This window comes from Engraulis encrasicolus, chromosome 2 (assembly GCF_034702125.1).
Source record: "Engraulis encrasicolus isolate BLACKSEA-1 chromosome 2, IST_EnEncr_1.0, whole genome shotgun sequence".
In the NCBI taxonomy this organism is placed as follows: domain Eukaryota; kingdom Metazoa; phylum Chordata; class Actinopteri; order Clupeiformes; family Engraulidae; genus Engraulis; species Engraulis encrasicolus.
The window spans coordinates 18488735-18500579 of record NC_085858.1 but is presented as its reverse complement, the minus strand read 5'-3'; positions in this window follow the sequence as shown (position 1 = coordinate 18500579).

The window sequence follows — 11845 nt, the reverse complement described above, 5'->3', positions numbered from 1 at the left end:
GTTTAGAAGATCTTTTATTCCTGCAGCTATCAGAATTTTTAACAACAGCTGCGGAGTGACTTTTTAAATGGTTTTTATCATGTTTTTGAGATTCTTTGTGTGTTTTTGTGATAGACTGTTTTTATTTATTTCTTAGCTCTTATTTATTATGTATTTGTCCTGTCTTCCTGTTATGTGTTGTGTGTATGACCAGGTGGCACTCAATTTCCCCTTTGGGGATTAATAAAGTATCTCTCTCTCTCTCTCTCTCTCTCTCTCTCTCTCTCTCTCTCTCTCTCTCTCTCTCTCTCTCAGAAGCAAGCAAGGGGAACTTGCACACCGTGATGCCGATGCAATAGTATACTTAGTGCGACTGGGCAAGTTCACCTCCTCCACACTCTGCCTCAGCACCGGCGCGCCCCAGGGATGTGTGCTCAGCCCCCTACTCTATTCCCTTTTCACACATGACTGCAGAGCCATTCACAATTCCAATACCATCATTAAGTTTGCTGACGACACTACGGTAATTGGCTGCATCACAAATGGAGATGAGTCAGCCTACAGGGCTGAGGTGGCGGCATTGTCAACCTGGTGTGTGGATAACAATCTACTCCTGAATGTCAGCAAAACAAAGGAGTTGATCGTGGATTTCCGGAGGACACAACACCAGCCACACCAGCCAATTTACATCGCTGATACTGCAGTGGAGAGGGTTAAGAGCTATAAATTCCTAGGAGTCAACATCAAGGAGGATCTCAGCTGGTCTCATCACATCAATTGCATCACTAAGACGGCTAGACAGCGACTGTTTTTTCTGAGACGGCTGCACAGATATGGAATGGAGAGTAGGATACTGGCCAACTTCTATCGCTGTACAATAGAAAGCATACTAACTGGTAATTTCACAGCCTGGTATGGTAACACCACTGCCCAAGACAGGAGAGACCTCCAGCGAGTCATCAAATCTGCTCAACGGACAATCAAAGCAGATCTACCCAACATCCAGGATCTCTACAATCAGCGGTGTCTGAGGAGGGCCAAACGAATTATAGCTGATCCGCACCACCCCAGCTACACACACTTCACCCTTCTACCATCTGCCCGGAGATACAGGTGCTTACGTGCTCACACCAGCCGACTCAGGGACAGCTTCTTCCCTCAGTGTATCAGACTGTTAAATTCAAAAACACAGACATAGGAAGGAATTCACTCATTACATCTCCCCTTTCTCCAACCTGCCAATTTTTTATTTATTTTTTGCAGCTTTCAACTTTTTCAACTTTTTAAATATATATTTTTTTCCTACTTTTTTTTTTGCCTTTTTAACATTCTTTTTTTTACCTTTTTAAGGGAAGCTTTTCATTGTATATATATGTTTCATATATATACACATGACAATAAAATATCTTGTATCTTGTATCTTGTATCTTGTATACTTCACTATACTTTACAAAACAGTGCCACCCAAGTGAAGTGCAAACGGTCACAGACAGACCATACTTGGGTAGCACTTTTTTTCTAAAATACAAATAAAACAGTTGCATCTGCATTACGGTGTGTGAGTTCCCGTTGCTTGCTACCAAAAAAGCTGGGTATTTGTGTACTCCACCCTCAAATTGTAAGCCAGTCTCTAAGAAAATGCAAAAAACCCAGTAGTGTTGCCTCCTGTCGGCCCACCGGGAAATGTGCCAAAGGCCAGATTACCAGTCCCAGGGCCGGTTCTAGTAAATTTGGTTCCCTAGGCGAGCAGCCCCTTTCCTTTGTAGAAATTGTCGTCTTTAAACTTAGAGTGGTACATCTGATAGAGTGGATGACATACAGGGACATAGGCCTACAGTACAATATGCACTGAGTGAACCTAAATTATCATTGTCAACGTAAAGTTTAAAGTGTTAAGTTTTTTTTTCACTTGATCTTCTCATATTGCAGGACTTTCGGGCATTACTAGCGCCCCCAAGGCATTTGGTGCTCTAGGCCAGTTTTTCCCAACCAGGGGTACGTGTACCACTAGGGGTACGCGAGCACACTGCAGGGGGTACTTGGAAAAATGTTATTATTATAACAAATGTATGAAGCAGTCACATCAGGACAGAGAAAGCTATATAGAACATGAATTCGGGGGTACTCATGGCACAGATAAGATGCTTAGGGGGTACGCAAGACAAAAAAGGTTGGGAAACACTGCCCTAGGCGACTGCCTTGTTTGGCTCTGCCTATAGCGCCGGCCCTGACCAGTCCAGACCGAATTACATCTCCAGAGTCACTGGTGATGGATTGAGAATTTATGGATGATGGCGATGAGAGTGAAAAAGCCCCCTCTTCCCAAGAAATCCCTCAAGGACCAGTGAATCACACGGTACTCGAGATGAAAGGAACCATGGCAAAATTACAAAACAGCCTGTCGCTGTCAGAAACGTTGCCAGAAAATAGTCTTTGTCAGAAACATGTACCTTCAATCAGGGATGTCGACGAGTCATCTGTTCAATGCCCTCTGAGCGTGCTCTGAAAGTTGATGGGAAGATGGGATCGTTGGTGACATACCACAACTCACTGTTTGCTCAAATTCCTAAACTTCATCATAACAACATTGCTATGGCAAGAGAGTCTTCTTGAGTAATAGATTTGGATTGAGTCATTACCATTTTGTTCACACCAGGTTATCTGCATTAAACCAATGCTGGCTCCAGTGGTTGGCACAATACAGAATTTGCCTGATAACCATCGACTTTCAAATCTCATACCGACATGTTGGTCTGACCAAGAAGATAACGAAGAATGTTTCCCAAACGGCCTGGTTAACCCGCCTCCCTCCGTTTGCTACTGGTCGAGGCCAGAAAAGGCTGTGCTGAAGTTTAAACCAAACACTCCGACTTTACTTAGTCCCAATAGAAAGTCTCTGCTTTAAACTACATCACAGCCTTGAACTTGCCTCTACCCAGGGCCGTTGGAACTGCTCAAAGTTGATTGCTTCCCAACACAGTGGGTGTCGTTCCCAATTTCTCCGGACCTCAGAGGCAATAATTGTATTGCTCCTGGCCTGACCTGACCTGACCTTGCGTCACGAGGAGGGTGTGGGCTGCCTACAGTAATACGGAATGCCCCTTTACCAAATCAGGACAGCCCAGCTTCTGTTCCTGAGGCAGATGTTGCAGATGTTCTGACAAACCGAGCTCCCAAGAAGTCTATAAATGCCTCTAAGTTGAGCTATTACCATCCATCATGTAGCCCATCCATCACAGATTTCTCTTTCCACCTTTGCTTCTTGTGCCATGGAATGCCCATGGAGGAACATTTGGCTCCATCTATCTATCCAGCCAACATTCCAATCTCTGGGTTTTAAAGCATTCCATCCAGCTCACATCTCTCTCGTCACTGACATAGCCTACTGGCTTGGATTCGTTAAAAAGAAGGGCAATGAGACATGGCCTCCTAGTCTCGTGCGCCAGCCTATGTACTTCCGCCAACAGATTGGCTCCACTGCTACGAAATTAAATGTTAGTATTATGGGATGGTCACGACCAGGCTAATGGCCTCCTCCCCCCCTGGATAATAAGCCTACTAGATGCATGTGATGTTCAGAGCTCTATATACAGTCAATCTTCATATACTGCTCTGGTGACCCGATGGTTGTGTGTTTGGCATCCTCAGACAGACAGACAGACAGACAGACAGACAGACAGACAGACAGACAGACAGACAGACAGACAGACAGACAGACAGACAGACAGACAGACAGACAGACAGACAGACAGACAGACAGACAGACAAGATCATTGCAATACCTGGTCCAACCTCTTCCCCTGGGAGGCCAAGTAACAAAATGCAGCAGTATGGTCACCAGGGTGATGTAAAGACTGCCAGCTAATATCATCTATTATGATGACACAGCAGCATCTTGCTCCCAGGGGCCACATCACCATCGCACCAGCTCAGTGAGTTTGCAAATCTCATCAGTCAGGCTATGACGCTCCAAGTGATGACCAGCTAACAGAGATCCTCACCACAATTAAAAGTCTCCCATAATGAAGCAAAGATTACATTATCATCTGACAACGTGGAAACCGAAGTGTCCTCCAGGGGGCAACGGCAGGATCACAGCATGTTTTACTAATGGACCACTGTATTTCACCTGAGAGCTAGATAGATACAAGGAACAGAAAAGGAAAATGTAATGTAATCTATGGCAATGAAAAGAATGCACTCCTGGGTATATATGAAATCAGAACTGGACACATTAGAGAAAAATACCATGCGGATGAACATCCTCAAACTGCCTCCAGTAGATCAGCCAGCTCGAAATCTACACTCACTTTGCAATATGACTTCTGGCAATGTGTTTGTCACAGAGACACCTGAAGGAAAACCGTGGTCCTTCAGGTGGGTGTTGGAACTGGAGGATCCCGAGAGCAGTAATTCCACGCCTACAACAAGACAATAACATTAGGAACTCAATGGAGGATTAGGCAGAAATATCAGGTTAAAGGCACAACAAACACATTTGTTTTATTCTATTTACACACACACACACACACACACACGCGCGCGCGCGCACGCACGCACGCGCACGCACGCACGCGCGCACACACGCACGCACACACACACATACACACACACACACACACACACACACACACACACACACACACACACACACACACACACACACACACACACACGCACACACGCACAAAGACACAAATACATACAGTACACATTCAAAGCTTAATTGAATCACACAAAAAACAATGTCCTTCTTCAGGGATTTTCCCTCGAAGTTTAAAACCTTCCCTAAAGTCTTCATTAAGAAATCGTACTCCTTACATGATTCAATTATCTCCAATTTCCTTCCATTCCCCACGCCAAATATTCTATCCTACGTGCTTCATCTGTTCAAATGCGCAGTGCCTGGGAAACCCCATGCTGCTTTCCGCAATCATTCTGATCTGAAAGACAGCATGGATGCTTGTGCCAAAGTGCTAGCCTGAGGTAGGGAGCCAATTTGAGGGGTGGAAAGATGATGACATGCATTACTCGACAAATGAAAGCTTGTACGTTGTCTGAATACAACTGACATGATTGGCTATGGGCTCCGTATACACCATGATCATAAAGCCAAATTATTGGCCATGGACCTTCGTAAACCACACCTCCCATACGAGAAATTACATAGGTGGTCTTCAGAAGAAGTTCATTGTATTTGCAAAAACAGTAAGCTTTGGAAATGTGTTTGTAGTTCAAGCAGATTTATGTGTACTGTATCCTATCTTTTGTTTTATTGTCTAATACGTATATTGTAAACATTATTTTGAAGTAGGCCTACATTATTATAAATGTTTAATTGATTCTTCAGTGTAGATATTCCTTTCTCTCTGCTCTGCTATTTTCCCAGTAGGTGGCGCTATGCTACTACTGCTCCGGGTTCCAAAAGGAGACAGTCTGTTCCCCTGGTGTCCTGTGGATGTCAGTGTTTGAAATCTCAGGAGGAGTTCAGTCGTGCCAGGTAATTTCTTGTCTTTTTTTTTAAACCTCAGTTTATTGCTGTTATGTGTTGTTTTCAAAAGGTTTGACATATCTGCTGTCAAACCGATCCCCTAAAAATGAAAATGAATTTGTAGACGAATTTGGTTGTCCTGCTGCTGCACTGTGACACAATGAGGTGCAGTGAACAATTCACCCGAACACATTTTCTCACGGCCCTCATTGCACAATACCTCTCGTGAACTCTTTCCCAGCTGTAGTCCACCGCTTGTACTAAATCCTGAAAGTCATGCATGGCCAGTTACCACCAACGTCTTTGTCATCACTGCAACTCATGTTGTTATGTTGTTTTTCTCATCAGTGCTCGCTCCATCACTTCCCCCTCACAGCATGAATTCCCCTGTTTGACAGCATGAATACACTTGCCTGTTTTTCTTCCCACATTCTTTTGGCGGAGCTGTCAATTTATGTCTTGTAGATACTCTGAACCCTGAGTCTGTTCAATAAAGTTTATATAATACCTTTTACTATTTGACAATCGGAATCTGATGGAAAATACTACTGGCCACCACAGACCAATATTTGGTATCTTCTAATAGCCATCTCCAAGTGGGTGTGGCGCCTTTAAGTTTGTGGCTGGAAGGGTGCGTAAAGTCCCACAAAGCATTCTAATAGACTATCTTCCAATAGTGTCAGAATGGTAAAACAATGACTTGCACAGCATGCCAATACAGGACATTCATCATGGTTTGGTGTTCTTACTGGCACACAGGGCTGGGCTGGGGGAGGAATAGGTCCCGGGCACTTTTGTCTTAAAGGGGACCCTCATATTTAGCGGCGCAGACCTGACTCACCGGTGGGCCCCTATTTTCAGAAATGTAAAAAAAAAAATATATATACAGTATTATATATATATATTTTTTTACATTTCTGAAAATAGAGGCCCACAAGGGTGCGAGGCTGAGACCCACCGGAAAATGCCTGCTATGCCAGCCCTACTGGCACATATCTTTGGGATGCACATGTACAATGAGAGACTTGCAGCTGCAGCTGATAAAAGCTGTGAAACTGATACAGTCACGTCAACATGGGCAAGGCAAGGGCCTCAAAAGGGGTCGCTGGCATCAGTCAAGAAGGCTGTTAGGAGATCAAGGGGGATGTTAGGGATACAGTGGGATAGTAGTATAGTGTTCCTAACAAATGACTCCATGGAAATAATGTCTTTCTTCAACACTGTTTGTTTATTCAGCCATTTAATCACCATGTTTTTCCACATACATTATGTTTACATCACTTCATCACTGTTATTACTTTGGTTTTTCATGTCATTTTGAATACGTTTGGGGCAAGACTCTGAAGCGTAGGTCTTGCCCAGTGTCCCACATTAGGACGATCAGCCTGAGTAACTGCACTCTTCTTATCTTATCTTCCTAGTCTTCTCTCAGTCCCATCAATTATACCTCACCCATCACTGTTTTTCTCATCAGGGCAGTCATGGGTAAGCGGTTAGGGCGTCAGACTTGTACCAAAGGTTGCCGGTTTGACTCCCGACCCGCCAGGTTGGGGGGAGTAACAAACCAGTGCTCTCCCCCATCCTCCTCCATGACTGAGGTACCCTGAGCATGGTACCGTCCCACTGCACTGCTCCCTTGGGGTGCCATTGGGGGCTGCCCCCTTGCACGGGTGAGGCATAAATGCAATTTTGTTGTGTGCAGTGTTCACTTGTGTGCTGTGGAGTGCTGTGTCACAATGACAATGGGAGTTGGAGTTTCCCAGTTGGGCTTTCACTATCACTCTACCGGACCATCTAAGGCATATGTTTGCTATTGTGGGGTTAATTACCTTGCTCAAGCGCACTTTAGCCATGGATGTCGGTGTAGGGCAGTCGTTCTCAAACTTTTTCCATCATTCCCCCCTTCAGAGGGTCTGAATGCTTCCGAGCCCCACCAAGCAACAGCAGTACTTGCGCAGACTGATTTTGCGATTGCTGCGCAGAATCAAAGGAAAGGTGACTGGTGAGATTAAACAAAGAGGGACTGCAGTCGAATGCAGATGTGTGTTCATTTCCTATGCTATTCAAATCCATGACAATTAATAATAATATAAAGCTGGTGAGGGCTTTAAACGTATTGACTTATTGGCAAGGACAGGAAATCATTCCCTTGGGAGAAAAAAAGCCAAAATCAGATGTCACACGCCCCCCCTGAGATGCCTCTGCGCCCCCCCAGGGGGGCTTGCGCCCCACTTTGAGAAACACTGGTGTAGGGGGAGGTAAGGGTGGGATGCGAATTGGCAACCCTCAGATCTTAAAGCCACCTGCCTAACCATTAGGGATGCCGAGTTACACATTCATGAGCATAACTCACCCAAGCAGGCGATTCAGAGTACCAGTTAAAACAAGAAAAGGTTTTTGAATAGGTATAGGTTTTCTTTTGTACCTGTGTCTGTGAACCTATTGAACGCAGGTCATTAACAACTACCATCCTTGTAATGCCATGTATGTGTGTAGGAGGCTGTAGTAGATATGCACTTGAGTATCTCTATGATGGCACCTTATGTAGGCCTATGTATGTATGTATGTATGTATGTATGTATGTATGTATGTATGTAGGCTTATGTGTTTTTTGTTTTGGTTATTGCTTTTTTGGTGTCTTGTGTATCAGTGTTGTGTGTAGGCCTATGTGGCAGCTACGTATGTCCAAGACAAATCTTCTTCGGGACCATTAAAAATAATCTTGAATCTTATCTCCCCATTCTTCTCTCACAATCAATAATTATCTTCCTGCATCTCATTGCCTTATTTTTATTTCTCATCACTATCATCATTCAACCAACCAAACACATGTTTACCGGAGGCCTCACTACTGTAACTCCCATTATCCATTTTCTCTAGCATGGTGCCAGGGGCACTGATAAAAATGTTGGGCCCCATGAAAGATTCAAATTTTGGGCCCCCAAAATGACAAATTATGTTATCAGCATCCTTCCAGGGCCCAGTCAGAGCTGTTGGGCCCTTAGAATATGTAACACCTTACCCCCCCTCGCGGCACCCATGCATGGTGCCCTTGAAGTGTTTGTCATCACTTCCCTATCTCCCCACTCTTCTCTAACCACCAACAATGATCTTCCCCCACCTCATCCCTTATTGTGTTGCTCACCACTGTCCTCATCACTTATCTCAGTATTGCACTTCAGTGGGTGACTGGCTGACTGGTGGCTATGTTTTGTCTCAAAATAATGTTCATTCACTCTTTGAACACTAATGTTCATGCCACTGGCACTGAGGTATCTCACATTATGCAAGCTCTGGATATGTAGTAGGCTACATGTAGTGCATGGCCTGCTCTAACATTTTAGTATTTCAGAGTCCTGTAGTGTGCATGATAGGCCCAAAATGGCCCCTTTTAATAATGTAATATACAGTAACCCAAGTATTCATGATAATTATGAATAATTTCCCTGTTGATTTTTCGCTGCCATTCATTTCAGGGAAAGACCTGCATTCACTGAAGCGTACGGTAGGGACACATAGACGCGAATTTGGCCAAGCGAAGCAAACTTCGCCATTCATTCCTATGAGGGAGGCGAAGGCGAGGGAACAGGAGCGAAGCGAAATTATTCGACCAAGTTTAATATCATGCAAAACCTGTGTCCCACATTAGGACTATTCACCTAATTCTCATCCTATCATAGAGTATCATTCCCCTTCTTTTCTCCCCACCACCATACCACCACCCCCACCACTGTCCTTATTACTCAATCCTCCTCCAGTCTTGAACATTCTCTCTCTCTCTCTCTCTCTCTCTCTCTCTCCCTCCCTCCTTTCCCCTCTCTCTCTCTCTCTCTCTCTCTCTCTCTCTCTCTCTCTCTCTCTCTCTCTCTCTGTTTCTGTATCTCTCTATCTCCTTCCTGTCTCCTCTCATGTCTCCCCACCTCTCCCTCTCCTTGCCCCCCGCTCTCTCTCATTTCCATCTCATCTCATCATCCCCTTCCCCTCTCTCTCTCCACCACTACCAGCCCTACCTCCATCCCTCACTCACTGCCTCCTTCCTCCTCCAGTCCTGCCTGTTCTCTCCAGCATGGGGCCCTCCCGCTGAACTGCTCTGTTTATCCTGCTGAGCCCAACAAAAGCAAACATGCAGACAGAGGCTGCGTTCCAAGTTCTTATCTGAAGGAAACTATTTCATTATGAATAGTTTACAATCCCCGTGTTGCCTTTGGCAAGGTGCGATGGGCTCTCCATGTCACCTCAACGGTGTGGGGTAGCCCTGTGATCTTTGTATTATAAACTATTAGGCAAAACATCTCGAGCTGTTTGCATGACTTCTAAAAGATTAAATAAAAGATAGCAATTGTGATTTAAAAAGAAAATACCTGTGTGTCAAGTTAGGAGATATTGGTGCATCTTTTATGGCATGCATTCTGCTCAAAGCGAAATTCTCATACTAAAATGTTGGGTAACACTTTATTTTAGGGATAGGCCTACATCTATAAGCACTAATAGCCTACATACAATGTTAATGCCTACATAAGTAACTTGTAAGGCATGTAGGCTACTAAGCAAACGTTAAGGCCTACTATTTCCTTACTAAGGTCAAATTGGTAATAAGTCCCTTATTGTGCATGAACAAGACATTTGCGAATATATGCCTAACAAATGTTTGATTTTGCTTTGTACATGCCTTACACGTTACTTATACAGGCACATTGTGTATCAGTGCTAATAGATGTATCCCTAAAATAAAGTGTTACCAAATGTTGTTGTGATACAAATCTTTTGAATAAAGTACACTCACTGTCCACTTCATTAGGTAGGCCTACATGGGTATATGGGTACATTGTGGTCATAAAGAGATGGCCATGGTCAGCAACAATACTGGGGTAGGCTGTGACATTGCAACAGTCCTCAATCGGTAGCCTATTAAATGGGCCTGAAGTGCCCAGAAAACATACAATACAATACAACCTGTATTTATACAGCGCAATATCACAACTAAAGTTGTCTCAAAGCGCTCAAAGCACACAAACACTATATCTCACAATATCTCTCACATCATTACACCACCAGCAGCAGCAGAAGCAGCCTGGCCCATTGATAAGGCAAGATGTATCCATGTTGCTGATGTCAAATTCCGACATGCCGCTTCACTGGATATTTTCTCTTTTTCGTAACATTCAAGTAAAAGGCCTAATGATGGTTTTGTGTGCATATCTCAGTAGGTCATCCATGTCTGAAGTACTCAGACAAGCCCTTCAGGCACCAACAACCATGCCAAATTCAAAGTCACTGAAATCACTTTTCTTCCCCATTCTCATGCTCACTTTGAGCTGCAGCAGATCATGCTGACCATGTCTACAGGCCAAAATGAGTTGAGATGCCACCATGTGATTGGCTGATTAGAAATTTGCCGACCAGGTGTACCTAATAGAGTGTATATTACAAAATAGAAAAAAATAAAATGAAAATGAAATAGATCAATGAAACTGCTTTTTTATATGAGCAATAGGCCTACAAGAAATGGGCCACATATGTAATAGGGCTATGTGCAGTTGTTCACATGAATTATGCACATTGTAATTACAAAGTTTATATGTGGCAATATGGACTATGTATGGAATGGCCACTTGTAGGGTACGTGCAATACAGGACACATTTTTCCATATATGATCAATTCTCATATTGCTTTAGCTGCTAGACATCACTTGATTCATTTGAGGGGCCTTTCCTTAACCATAGGCTGATGTAATGTCAACATACAGTGTATCACTAGCAAATAAAATGGCAAAAACCAGGCTTCACTACAATAACTGGCTCCATAAAACACAGTATGACTTCTAGATAACATCTTCTTGGGCAAGCAGATTTGTTCACTTTGGAAAGTACCAAGTTGCAAAACATTAATATGTAGAAATAAAGATTTGGTCTCCCAAAGATGGGTCTACTATGCTGTTAGTCATTAAAATTGTTGCCAAGACACAAAATACTGTACATGTTTAGAGTCATCAATATAAACATTAGTCAAGAGAAAGACATGGCAGTTTGAGTGAGTGGTCAGAGTTTTGGGCAGCGTATACAAAACCACAGGCTCCCAGAGCGACACACAGGGAATAACCTGATGCACAGCTGGACTTAGTGTGGCAATCACTTTCTCAGAAAGCCGAGGACTTCACAGAGTGAGAAGCACACATGAACTTGAGAGGAATATTTTGGAGAACATTAGAGCCTGCTCTCGCTCGGTAAACAAATGCAGGATGAAACAAGGCAAAAATAGAAGTAAAAAACTAAACAAACAAGAACCATCAGGTGACTGATGGCTCTTGGTCCTTTGTCACATTTGAAGACATCTGAGCGGTGTTGACCTTGAATCTTAAGAAATGAAGAGCAACA